The following is a 13548-nucleotide window of genomic DNA, read 5'->3' on the forward strand; positions in this document are numbered from 1 at the left end:
AAAAAGCTATCGAACTTCATTGTATTTTCTGCCATAGAATCATTTGTGTTAGGTAGCGGAAGTATTGCCATACAAATCTCATAAACAGTCATGCAATTAATTATAATTTTACCAAATATTAGTATAAACCGACCTTAAAGAAATATTGTTACCATATAATACGATCAGAAAATGTATTTAGTAAAAACTAATGGAAACAATCAACCGAAATAAACTTTCGAAAATTTATTTCCCTTTTTCGAAAAGTTATTTCCATTTAGCGGAAATTTATTTTGATTATCTAGATTAATGTACCCAATATGCTCTGAGCTTGTCCTTAACCATTCTGATGTTGATCGGATATTTTCGTTCATCTAGCTCATCACTCCGTCCGATCCGCACGCATCCATTTGTTCCACTTCTTTTTTTGATGGACAATTTTTTCAGACGTGCCTAAATAAAGTGTTAAGACCGCATCTGTGGTTAATATAGGATACGTTTTATGTATCTAGTAAAAAATGCTCACCGCAAATATAATTATTTTTCTTACAATTGGAAACATTTAATAAGGTTAACAAGTCTTCCAATTTGTATGCAGAGATTTAGAAAATCGATCTTTTTTCAACAAATTTATTTTTATTATATTTGCATGCACTCTCTTCTACTCACTATTATGCGATATAATAATAAATATAACAAGAAAAGGAAAAATGACAAATAGATAAAGTAAATTGAGCGTAGGAAATGAAAAAAAGAAATTTGGTAGTTTTCTTTATTTACTTAAATTTTGTTTAACAGCAACAAATGAATTTTAAAGGAGAAAAGAATAAAAGGTTTTAATTTTTCTTTTTCCGAAATTGCGAAATATAAAACAAATCATAAAAATTATAAAAACTATTTCTCGCTTTCAAATGCTTTGAATCGCGCTTGCTGAAAAAGTAATAAAATTCTATTTGTTTAAACATCTGTTTAAGAATCAGGTGTTTCAGATATTGCAATTACAGATATGTTTTTTTATTAAATGAAATGAAATAAACGAAAAAAAAAGAATATGAGTCAAAAGGAATGAGAGGATGAGAGAAGAATCATTTGCAAAAAGGCAAAGCAAGAGCAAAAGTGTTGAGAAATTTGACGGGAAAAAGTTTAACAAAAACAATTCCTAAAAGTCATTTAAAAAAGAAGAAAATAAGAAAATTATAAGTCGAATAAAATTAAAAAAAAGCGGAAAATTTTGTAATAAAATTGAAATAATCGATTTTGTGATTAAAAGTTCTGGCCGGATTAATGTCTCTTTGTATGTGTTTAGTGCTTATAACCAGCAATTATTGGATTATACCTTAAAACCCTCAAAAAGTTGATTATATACAAACTGTGTATATTGAACGCGTACAGTTACATCTTTTGGATATTTTTAAGGGAAATATCTTTTTAGTAATAACAACAGCAACAAAAATTACTTGAAGTAAGTATGCACCCGTAAATGCGAACCCCACTTTCATTGCCACTCAGGCGTTAAAACGATGATAATGATGATAACTCGTCCTTGTTGTTATTATTATTATAGCCGTTATCGATGTTGTTATTACTGTTGTTAGTATAAGGTTTGTGGGAATGCTTATATAATACTTCTTGTAAAATACATGAGAAATATAAAAATATTTGCAAAAATATAAAACAACTGAAAATTTTCCCACATACTATCGATATCCCGTAAAGTTCAGCCTAATTTTCAACATTCCTATCAAGCGGCTTTCGTTATCTTTGCGGTATATCGAAAACTTTATAGAAGAAATGCTACGCTAATGCAATTGTATCAATTTTATAGAAGTTGTTATTTGGTTTTCATAATAATCAATAGGCTGATGACTACCATAACTAAATTCGATGAAAATTTGTAAAAATAATGAAAATTTATTAATTATGAAAGTTAACTTTAGAGTTTTGTCTTCATAATAGCTAAAAATTCATAGTTAAAAACAAAAAATGGAGAAGTTATATTTATTGCTGACCAAATTTCTCTAATTCTCACCCACCCACTATTAGTTTAGTGAAACGAGGTGAACACTGAATTGTGATAATTAATATTTTATTGTTTAGGAATAAAAAATATATTTTCGGGTTGCTTGACTACATGATAGAGCAAAAATCCATTAGCATACGATACGATATGTGTATATATTGAGTGGAGATGCATTGACGTACAAAACATTAGCTGAATATGTGGTACTGCAAATATTTCTTTTATATGATTAGAAGTTTTCCATAGATTTATGCCGGAAGCAATAAACAAAAAAGTTACATGTGTTCTATATAATGCTTCTGGTTCTGCTGGGAACATTTCTTTAGCAGATTAAGATAATGTTTGTGTCCACCAAAGCTCACCATCCTTCTAATGCCTAGAAAAAGACATGGCAGTTCTCAAAAGACCCATATACCCATGTAAGCTTTTATGCTTATGTCGTCTGTTTATTTTTTTGGGATACTTAAGATTGGGAAACTTGAGATAAAAAAATTAGCCCAATGTATACCAAGTTCAAAAATGAACATGATAGAACAGATATTAATTTAAAACTGGGACCAGATAATTATTAGAAAAATTTGAAATTTCAGTAGCAGAAAACATGTGATGTGCTTTCATTGGTAATCTATAGAACATATTGAATCAAGACATGGTGCAAACCTCTTCGTTCGGCAATCTAAAACTTAACTTGGAATTATAAATATGATGACGAACACTCTGTATTGATATTATTAGGTGTATTAACAGGGAAGTGCGTTGTAGGGTTCAGCGAGCAAATGTTATAGAGAATGCAAGTTGTGTACACTTATAGTTTTTAGTTTTTACTTGCGTTATTCTCTTAAGCAAATAAAAAAATTAATTTACTTAAAATGATTTCTCAACAAAGCTTCGTACTCACTAATTAACTTTACCTTCAAAACGATAAACAAAGCAATTTTAGCAATTTATAAAATATTATAGGAATCTCTACTTACCAAAGCTGAAACGGTGGCCATAACAACATACATAAAATATTTCTGAAAGTTTACTGTATTCATTAGCAAAATTCTCTGAATCAATTTTTCTCAGTAAGTAATGTGAAATGCAAAGTAAATTAAACGTGAATTGAAAATCAAAATGAATTTCTTTTTCTTTGTTTTTTGGGCAAAGGTTCGATTTTTAATTACGTTCGAAACTTTATGTGAATAAAGGGATTTCACAAACTGTACCAAATACGACACTTACGTCCGTCCAAGGTAAGGGTACAATTAATGAATTGATGGGAAGTTCCAGATTATGCCTAGAGGCTCTTGGCCGGTATCCGAGATACTCGCCACTCTTTTAGGGTAGGCATAATATACGCTGCGTAGGTTTGTGTGTAGACGGAACGAAGTCGAAAAAATTTTGTCCATCTGAATTTGGTTTTTCACTCAACTTTTCGCTAAATTTTGATGTAATTTGCGAAAGAAAAATTCGAATGGTATTTCCATATACATTCACGTGATGCGGGTAAATATATGCGACATTTTTTGATTTGGACGCGTTAGAGCCTACATTTCAGTTTTCTTTCAGTTTTTGCTTACATACCAGATTTGAAAAATTGGTAAAAACAGTTCCTAAGAGCAGAATTTGAATTTGTTTAACTTGCTTGAAAGATTCAGGTGATATAGGTGAATATCTTGGGTGTTTTTTGGTTCGAGCGCAGCAGAATCTCGAATTTGGCCATTGTACCGTAGCCGATATATGTTAAAATACCAAATTTAAAAAATTTGGTAAACATAGTTCTGGAAAGTCGTTTAGTTTGTTTGAAAAGTATCAAGAAAGATTCATTAGGTGCCTATTAAAATATATTCCGTTTCCTAATTTGGACGGAGCGGGTCCCAAGTCCAATCATATTTTAATCCCAACTAGTTAACAGAGCTTTCTAAGGGCGTTTATATAACTCTAGTCAGATGGATGATAGTGGTCTTTGCTAGTTAAATTCGTATTTATATTCACGTCCCCTCTTCTTTTCCCGTTTGTAAAATCTGGAAACAGTGTTCTTGATCGAAGTAAAGTTCTAAGTCTATTTAACCATCATACCCCTCATCGTGCATTTGCCCATTTGTTTATTCTTATTAGAATATCAAAGATTGCAAATATTGCGAGAGAGATGGTGTTATGTGTCCACCGTCAATAGGCAAACGATTGTAACTGTAATTCCCAAACGTCATAAGACGCGAGACAATCGATAATGGTCTTCATTTATTATTCATACCGCAACGACTACCACCATAAGTGTTTCAAGTGCTTCAAATTTCTATGTACAGTCATACTAAAGTGATTCCGGTAAAAATTTGGATTTAATTAATCAGAATAAAACATTTGCAATTTTTTTTCTTTTTTTTTATAATTCATTTACATCAATTATCAGCCTCTCATATGTGCTTGCACAAGCCCCGTCTGATTTGTTTTCAGCATTTGTCAAGTTGTAAATGGACTTCGATCTATTTTCGACAACAAGGGAAACTCAAAGGAAATCAACAATAATGTTCGTCATAGAGCGTGTTGTTATTCTTATTTCAATCCATATAGACGCTTGTAGGTGAATCCTACAATTCTCTGCGTTGCTTATGGAACAATTTTAATAATGCTCATAGCGTAATATCGTTAAGTAATTGTCTGTATAGACTGAAAATTCTTCTGCGCCGGAATCATAGGAAACGTTAATCGTCGTTCAACCGTTTAAGTAATGTTTATGACTTTGAAAATTTTGTGTAGAAAAAAAGCAAACTAAACAATTTTCTTACAATTCTAGATAGATAGACGGGTCCGCCTGCAATGACTAAAAAAATGGCTATTGAATTCTGTCTCTTTCAATTTGGATCTTAAAGAAAAAGTCAGCCAAGTTAGAAAATTAGCCCACGTTTACGCCCATATATATTAAAAAATCCATACATAAGCCCATTAATGTCTACAGTACGGTACGGAAAATTAACATTTCTCTTGTTAACAACTGCATTTATGGCTTGAGGGCGAAAAAATAAAAAACAAAAACAACTCAAAATTTTTTTTAACTTAAGATAAAATTATAAAATAAAAAAAATCACAAAAAAACCTACACCCAGTTTCACACCTAGGTAGTTTAATGTACTTTTTATGGATAAAATTAAAAAAACTAATAATTTGTTGGGCTACTTTTAGTATTTAATGTTGTTTAGTATATAATTGTTGTCTTGGCATTGAAAAAACCAATTTTTCTGTTTCATTCTCCAAGCAAAGCTGTCTCAACGTCTTCCATGTTATAAATTTTAATTTTTCAAACCCGCCCATCCAATTTATGTCATATGTTTTCAATTGCATTCAAATCCGGTGATTGGCGAATAGAATATAATTCTTTGGGGATGTTTTAAAGCAGCCACATTCCTCCAATGAGAGATATATGTTTGGAATTGTTTTCCTGCTGCGAGATCCATATGCGAGATCCATATGCCCGAAAGATCTATTTTTTAGTTGCAGAAGTCTTCAAATTGGCTTTCAAAATATTGAGATAAATGTGACGATCCATTTTAGCGTTAGTAAACATGGGGCCAGGTTTTCTGCTCCAGCCGCAGACGTGCACCCCCAAACAATGGCCGTGCTTTACAGTTATACTATCATTTTGGTGAAGTTGTGCAAACTCGAGCCTTTTTATCATATTTTTTTCTTGGAATGTGTTTATGAAAATCATTGGCTCTTAGACCATTTCGAACGGAACGAAAAATATAAGCAACATATGAAGATTGAAATTAAAATTAGGAATAACAATCAATTTTCCAACTATTTGTAGCTACTTAACAATAAGCGTGCACGTTTGTTACGAATTGGGTCAGATATATGAGATATGTCATATATGTCTAGCACAATTGCCGGACTTGATTCAAGTGAAGAATTTCGTCAGTTATTCACGGCCAAGTAGCAGTAGAGCAAATCACTAAATTTTGATTCCCTCAATTTATATTTCGTTGTGTAGACATAGGTTTCTGTAAGACGCTGTCAAAATTACAATTAAAAAGAATTTTTTTCTTTTCTGTGTTTGCGCTAGAACCAAAAATTATTAACATAAAGTTTATGATCCTTAACTCATAAATGCGAGGATCCTTAATGTTTCGTATTTTATGCAGACTACTGTACTGTGCTGTAAATAACGCAAGAGAGGTAATAATAAACTACTGCAAAATGCTATCAAAAAATTTGATTAATAATCAATACGATATGCATGATGTGACGTACAATAAATAAGTCAATTAAATGGATCCTCTTTAGTGACTTTCCATTCTAAAACGCAATGTTACGTAAAACGAAAACTTGGAATTCCAAAATTTGCAACGATTAATTATTATTCATTTTCCGCCTCTTCTTATTAGAAAAATTGTTAAACCGCGAAAATTCTTTCCATTTCTTGTAATCTTTCAACAAAGTCAATATTGATTTAATCTAAAGTAGCGAAAAATTATTTATTATTATTTTTGATTTCACTTTAAATTGAAAGGTGGAAAGGAAGCATTGCAAAAAATATTTATGTACTTTTGTAACTTGTGAAATTCCAAAATCGTGATCATTTTAATTGAAATTTCATTGTTTGTTCAATTTGGAAAATTGTACTGTTGGTATGTTAATGCAATCTGAACCGGAGGTGCTTAGCAATTAAATATTTCCTTTCTATGAAATGTACTGCCATAAATTGAAAAATTACAAAAAAAAAAGGAAAAAAATTGCAAATAATTGATGAAGTAAAAAGAATTTTTCAGTATGTCGCATCATTGCTTGTGTGCATAAAGGTGGAAACATAACATTAAACTGCTTGCTGTGAAAGAAAATGTAATAGTTTTCTCTCAGGTATGAGACCTTTAAAATGTCCTGCATTTCTCGTTTATTTTTTTATATCCATCACCGAAGGACAGGGGGTATACTCATTTGGTCAAAACGTTTGCAGTGACAAGAAGGAAGCGTCGAAAACCACAATAGTATATATATCAAGAATATATATCTACTCTTGATCAGCATCAAATTCTGAATCGATTTAAATACGTCCGTCTGCTCGACTGCGTGATGTTGGGCGCTAAGAAGCTATCGGCTTTATGTTTGGCACCAACATTAGAAGTTGTTGCACAAAGGTTGGTATTGGAAATGGATCGAATCGGTCGAACGACAGGCATACAATACTGCGTGAAGCGAGAACATCGCTGTTTTACAAAAGGAATAGAAAATTGGTTCATTGTCCATTACTTACTAACTTCCCATAAAAAGATAAATCTATAAAGATGTATGCTGTGGACGATGCTGTAGCATCTATACAAAAATGGCAAAAAATGACCTTGCCTACTTAAAGTTATAGTGCATCAAAGTGCAATTTTTTTCATAACCTTTATAAGGCGCAGAAATAAGTTTCAAAAATCCCACAGAGTATATAAATTATTGGCCAATTTCTAATTTGAAATGCACCTAAACATGTCCTTATGTCTGTTCATCTATCGGTTTGTAGTATTTATGGTAAACATTGTCCCGTTAGCGAAAATGAAGATATCGCCTACAAATTTGCAAAAGAATTTGGAAATGACTTAAGCTTTTCTAAGGACACGTCTACAATGTCTATACGCCTACGTGACAGAAACTTTTATTTTAAAAATAGAAAAAATCAGCTGCGCCCACTCCATGGTATAGAGTATCAAAATTTAGTTTTTTTACTTTGCCTTTTTTAGGATAACGGTGGTGTGTATAAAAGATTCGGTCACGACCGAATATAGTTTTCTTACTTGTTTGCTTCTATGTAAGACTTTAAAAGCATAGCCAGAGTTATTTTAGAGTGGTATCCAAGCCACCCTTTTAATGTAAACTGTCAAGTGCAGACACAAGTGTGTTTATATATAAGCTAAAGCTATGTACGTACGTTTGCGTGTGCGTTAACAATCAACAACTTATCAAAATGTTCTCGATCTTCATCAGTAAACGCATGTACGCAACTCTATCGGTGATGTTAAATGAATAAAATTTAACATTTAATTTAACGTCAAGTGGTCATATGACATATTTCTTCTATAATTATTATATTTATAGAATTTGCAGTGCAAAAGCGTTTCTATACGGAATTAACTTTCTCTCGCGTTCACTTGAATTCGTGGAGGAGCTGACTCAGTAAACTAACGAAAATTTAGATTCCAATATCCATTGCGAAGAGTTCAAGTTAACGTTAAAGCATTCTTATGTCACCTACTGGCCACGATTAACATTCCTTGCCAAGTGTTCAAACGGTAAGCGCAAAAATTGAGCTTGTTAGCGCATTTACTAACCTCGGTTTCAAATTTAAATCGCGTTTGAGTGAATAATGAATATTTTAATCACACGCTAATGCGTAATCATAAGGCTTTGAGGAAACTGTATGTCTCTTCATCTTATGTTCCAACTTTTGCTAAATTAACACTGATTAAATGCCTGCGATCGATTTCCGGCTCCAGTAATTTCTATTTTGAATTGATGGTTCTCGTTAAGGATAGTGGATGATTTTAGATGGTAAGTGAAATAGCTACCGAGGCTTCACGTTCGAGATGAACATAAAGTAAAGTATTGTTACAAAGGCACATATTTGATAAAATGCGTGGGCATAGAAAGTTTGATTAAGCTGAGAATTTTCAGAATGATCGTAAAAGTAATTAAATAAATACTTTCGGGGCTTTTATCTGTTTGTGTCATGAAATTTGTAAAGGGATCGATGAATATGAAACTTATCAAAACATTTATGTGAACGGCAAAGAGTAAAAAATGTATTATTATTATTATTATTATTTTAATTTTAGACTAATGAAATGAATTCTTAGACTAAAAAAAAGACATTGAGCACTAGCAACACAGGCTATCGGCTCTAATTTAAATAAATGGATATTAGATAGTGAACTTAATAAATTTTACATTTAACATTATTTGTATCGCTACGGCTTGTATATTTGAGCTTAAATTTATGCGTTTGTGAGGTATACTTGATTTTATAAAAACACCTACTCCTTGTTTGGAATATGAGTTTTGATCAGCATTTGTGAAGTATCCAGTATATGATTTGGGTGGAATAGGATTAAAAGAGCTTCTACAATGGGTTTCTTGAAGCGATAAAAAGGTTGGATTAAAATCATTTATGAGTGTACGGAGTTCATCAAAATTATTAATAAGTCCTTTAATGTTCCATTGTAGAATTTTAAAAACTTTATTTAATTGTAATGACATGTAAGCAGAGTGGAGGGAGGGTTAAGTTGACATGTCAGCGTCTCCGTCGAGGAGGTCGCTATAGGAATTTTTCGTGAATGATTTATTCTTACCAGCAGAATAATCTGTATTTAGGTGATTTGGTACATTTGAAGCGCAACGGGTTGGCGCACGTGAATAATTTGAAATTGAAGGTTGATTAATGGATGAAAGAATGGGTTCATTACCACTTGTGATTTGTTGAGTAAAGTTGAGAGCTGAAGATTCTGGAGAATTTTGTATATTAGATTTTAGCATATGTGTTGTTGTTTTAATTTTTTCAATATTTGCAGTTGGTTTGGTTTTTTCAATATTATCTTTGGCAAGTGATGTAACTGGTTTCGCAATATAATTTTTGGTTAATGGTGGAACAGGTTTTTCATTGGAAGCAGTTGCAGTTAAAGTCTTACTAGGCTCGATTTGCGAGGCAACAGCAGCATAGGTATTACTTTTGCCTATTCCATGGGCTACAGATGGATTTCTTTCCCGGTATGTGCGTCGCGCTTCGCCCATGCTACAGTAATTTTCTGTTTTGATTTTTAATATTTCGCGCATCTGTACAAAACGTGGGCATTGTTTGTCTAACGCTGAGTGTTGATCATTGCAATTTATGCAGAAACTACGGGTGCAGCTTTCAGTATGTGGAGGATGACCACAGTTAGCACAAGATGCAGCATTAGTGCATCTTTTTGCCGTATGACCTAGGCGTTGGCAATTTTTACACCTCATAGGATTTGGGATGTATAGTTCTACTTTACATTTATACCACGCCACATCAACTGTTCGCGGTAATCGGTAGCGATCAAAAGTTAAAATAATCCTTCCTGTAGGAGAGCGTGTTTTTCCGTCATCATTTAGTTTGGTGAATTTATATATTTCAGTCACTCCTTGATTGCCCATTTCGCGAACAATTTCATCTTCTGGCACATGCTTTAAGCAAGGGGCATAAATTACGCCTCGAACCGAGTTAAGTTTCTCATGTAGTTTAGCTGAAATAGCACATAGATTAGCTAAAGATTTGGCCTTTATGAGCTTTTCGGTTGCGCGCGGGTTCCCAGCGAGGACCAGTAAATTCCCATCGCGTAGAATCGAGATGGAGTCGATGTATGTTGTAATGCTATCTAGAGCTTTTTTTATAGCAAACGGGCTAATTTGGGAAATTGTTATTCGAGCATCGGTTGAAGAAATAACAATATATTTTTTATCAATAGGGGTTATATCGGTGATTGGCAACAACGGAAAATCGGAATTTTTACTTTTTTTTCTTTGGGGGGATGTATCACTTAATAGATGAAATCTGTTCGAGTTTTTGTCTGGCGGCCCCGGGGCCATTATGCCTTATTGTTGTCTATTGCTTATTATATATATATATATATATATATTTTTTTTTTTTTTTTTTTTTTTTTTTTTTTTTTTTTTTTTTTTTTTTAAATGTATTTAAAGGAAAACACGTACGATATCGGCGATGAACACTTTTCGCAATAAACGCACAGAAAGTTCAATAGATTATAATAAGTTTGAGAACTTTTAAAAATGTATAACGCAATAAAGAAATTAAATTGCAAAAATTTTTCCACAAAGAGAAAAATGTGACCACAGCGCTTGAACAGAGTTGCCGAATGTGTAAAAAAAAAAAAAAAAAATGTAATGTTTAGGGCTTGTTTGGGCAGTGTGCACACAAATATAATGTGGAAATTACAGTAACAGTAAAGTACAGTATTAAGGTAGCCACTAAACATTCGCGGGCGTGAATGCTACAACATTCAAATTTTAAGCCAATTATTTTTCATTTAATTTTATACAACACTGGAGTTTTTCAATTATTGTTCTTGACGAAGAATTGAATAATATAATCTTTAGTGGTTTCCATGTTATTTTATTTTTCTCTATTTGCAGGCATATTTCAAATGCCTTTAAATTCGTAAATTTCTGTACCTCAAAATGAACGCAGATGCTCTCATTACCCATTTTTCTCATCTTTTGTCGTCTATGAATACTGTTACGAAATTCTCTTTTCTCGGATACGGTTCATATCACTAGATCGTGGATAGTCTTTTTAAGAGAAATCTTGCACACTTTTCACTTCAAGATTCTTTATTTACAAACAATTTCTCTAATGGAAGGATTATTTGCATTGTACTTTGGCGATACTCTCGACTTATCAACTCTAATATTCCTTCTTGTCCGACTAATTCTACCTTGCGCAAATAGTCTATTTATATAAATTTTTACAAGAATATTACTTTTACCTCAGTTCATGGCTTCATTTTTAATCCGTTAATCTACTTTTCCGCTAATCGTTTTCCTCGGCCGGCAGCTGCACAACGCGCCGCGAATGTGCATTTGGTTTTTCCCTCTCTAGGGAATTTATTTTTTGGGAAAATCATGTAGTTGTAATGAACTGGATTTGCGATGTCCGTAACAATACTATAGCATTCACGTCATCCCAGTTGAAAAACTTGATCTAGATTGTCGTGAATGCTATAGTATTCGTTGCATATACCGATTAAAATATGGCCTTAGAAAATATATTCAATCAATCTCACAACTAATTTTAAGATTATTTGACTGCGATTCTTTGCTTTTCGTTGAAATTTATACGTCCTACGAACATGTTAAGGAAAAAGGAAAATGGAAAAGTTAGATAAACAGTGATGTATTTAATTTAATTTATATTAAATTTTTGTCTATGTTTTTGTTCATTAAATATGTATACTTTTTTAACCAAAATTTCTTTTTCAAACTTTATTATTATTACAATCAGAGGAATAAACGCAGACTAAGTTTAGCTTGTTTACTTATTTTTCTTCCTCTTATTTCCATTATTTTGCTATGCATAAACCGACGATATCACAAATGTGTTTGTGCTTCTTATCGTAGGACAGCTTGGTACAAAAACCGTTCCATATAATAATAAAATGCAGGCTTCAATAAATGATGATGATATGACAGATTATCACAGTTTTCGCATAAGACTTTGTATTAAAATCTTCTAGCGTTTTTTTTTCTAAGGCTCATCCTCCCCGCGAAATCTATATAAACAATCAACTCTGCCTGATCACAAGTACTTAACATCCTCAAGACTATTCTTTGTTAATGCTGGAAATTTGTGGAGCTCGTTAACACCTAATATTAAAACATTTTTTAGTCCGAGTAGATTCAAAGGCGCTACAAAGATCTTCTATAATGTACAATTGTGCCAAAACTGTAGTTTTACTGACACATCAATCTTAATTATAGTTCTAATTATCATTGTTTGATGGTATTGCCATTAGTAATTATAGTTGCTAATTTTTTATTTTGGAACTGTTTAAATACCGTATAATTTGCTCAGAACTTGTATCACTTGATGTGAACCATATCAAATTTTTTGCTTTGGGTAAAGCTAAGCATACCGATAATAAGCAAAACACATGTATTATCATAAAAAATAAAGAGCAGAAAAAAAGAGGAAACTTATTCAAGATACCAAACAACTTATGCTAGGAAAACTAGAAAAAATTTAGAAATGAGATTTTCCTTATTAAGAAAATATTTAAATAAAAAACAAAACAATAAGTGCTTACAGTATTGTCTTAATTAATGAATTTAACTTTTTTTTATTTTTTTATTAATAAGTAGAACGGAATTTCTTCAGGAGCGCTTTTATTCATTTCCATTTTAAAATTAAATAAATCGTATATTTCGCGGAAGTGAAGCCATGTTGGAAATGCCAATTCTGTATAAATTCTATATCGTTTTTGCTGCGTTCTCTATTGGAATTCCACGAAAACGCCACGAAGTAAAGACTTACTTTAATAATTTAATAATCAAGGGGACCAGTTGTAGTTTTTTATAAAATAATCTATTCGTTACGTTTATATGAATGTATTCAATGCCAAGAGCGACTTTAGCTGAATATCGTCTTTAAATGATTCTGAATCGACCTACACATGACTCTTCGTTCGTTGATGTGACATCTGTCGACGAACCGATCGACATTTTTGTAATAGTTTGATAAAATTTCATATGACAATATATTTTGGTTCTCTAACGAACCCTGAATAAAAATAGTTAGAATCGGATCTCTCTCAATCATTCCCCTTTCAATCCCATATTTTGAAAAAGTCGTTATATAAAAACAAGTAAAATTGTTGTTGCGAAAATTTCATATTTGATGATTTGAGTTTTCAGTTTCTATTTTCCAAGAAACACCATTTTAAAGACACTACAAACAAGTACACATTCATGGTAGGTTATCGGCTTCAAACAGTTGAATAATTTGCAGAAAGTTTAGCGGGGAAACGAACTCACGGACTTACGTATTAATGGACTAAAAA

The 13548-nt window shown here is 32.1% G+C and overlaps 1 protein-coding gene across 1 annotated transcript in view; it reads left to right on the forward strand.

Annotated features, from left to right (window-relative positions):
* Window positions 1-1140: 1140 nt before the first annotated feature.
* LOC119638684 (protein sarah) overlaps window positions 1141-13548 on the forward strand; it is a 37808-nt gene continuing 25400 nt past the window's right edge. The window contains exon 1 of the mRNA XM_038035628.1: window positions 1141-1441. The gene's annotated coding sequence lies outside the window, so the exon portion shown is untranslated. The remainder of the gene's footprint in view (window positions 1442-13548) is intronic.

Source organism: Glossina fuscipes, unplaced genomic scaffold (genome assembly GCF_014805625.2).
Source record: "Glossina fuscipes isolate IAEA_lab_2018 unplaced genomic scaffold, Yale_Gfus_2 108, whole genome shotgun sequence".
Classification (NCBI taxonomy): domain Eukaryota; kingdom Metazoa; phylum Arthropoda; class Insecta; order Diptera; family Glossinidae; genus Glossina; species Glossina fuscipes.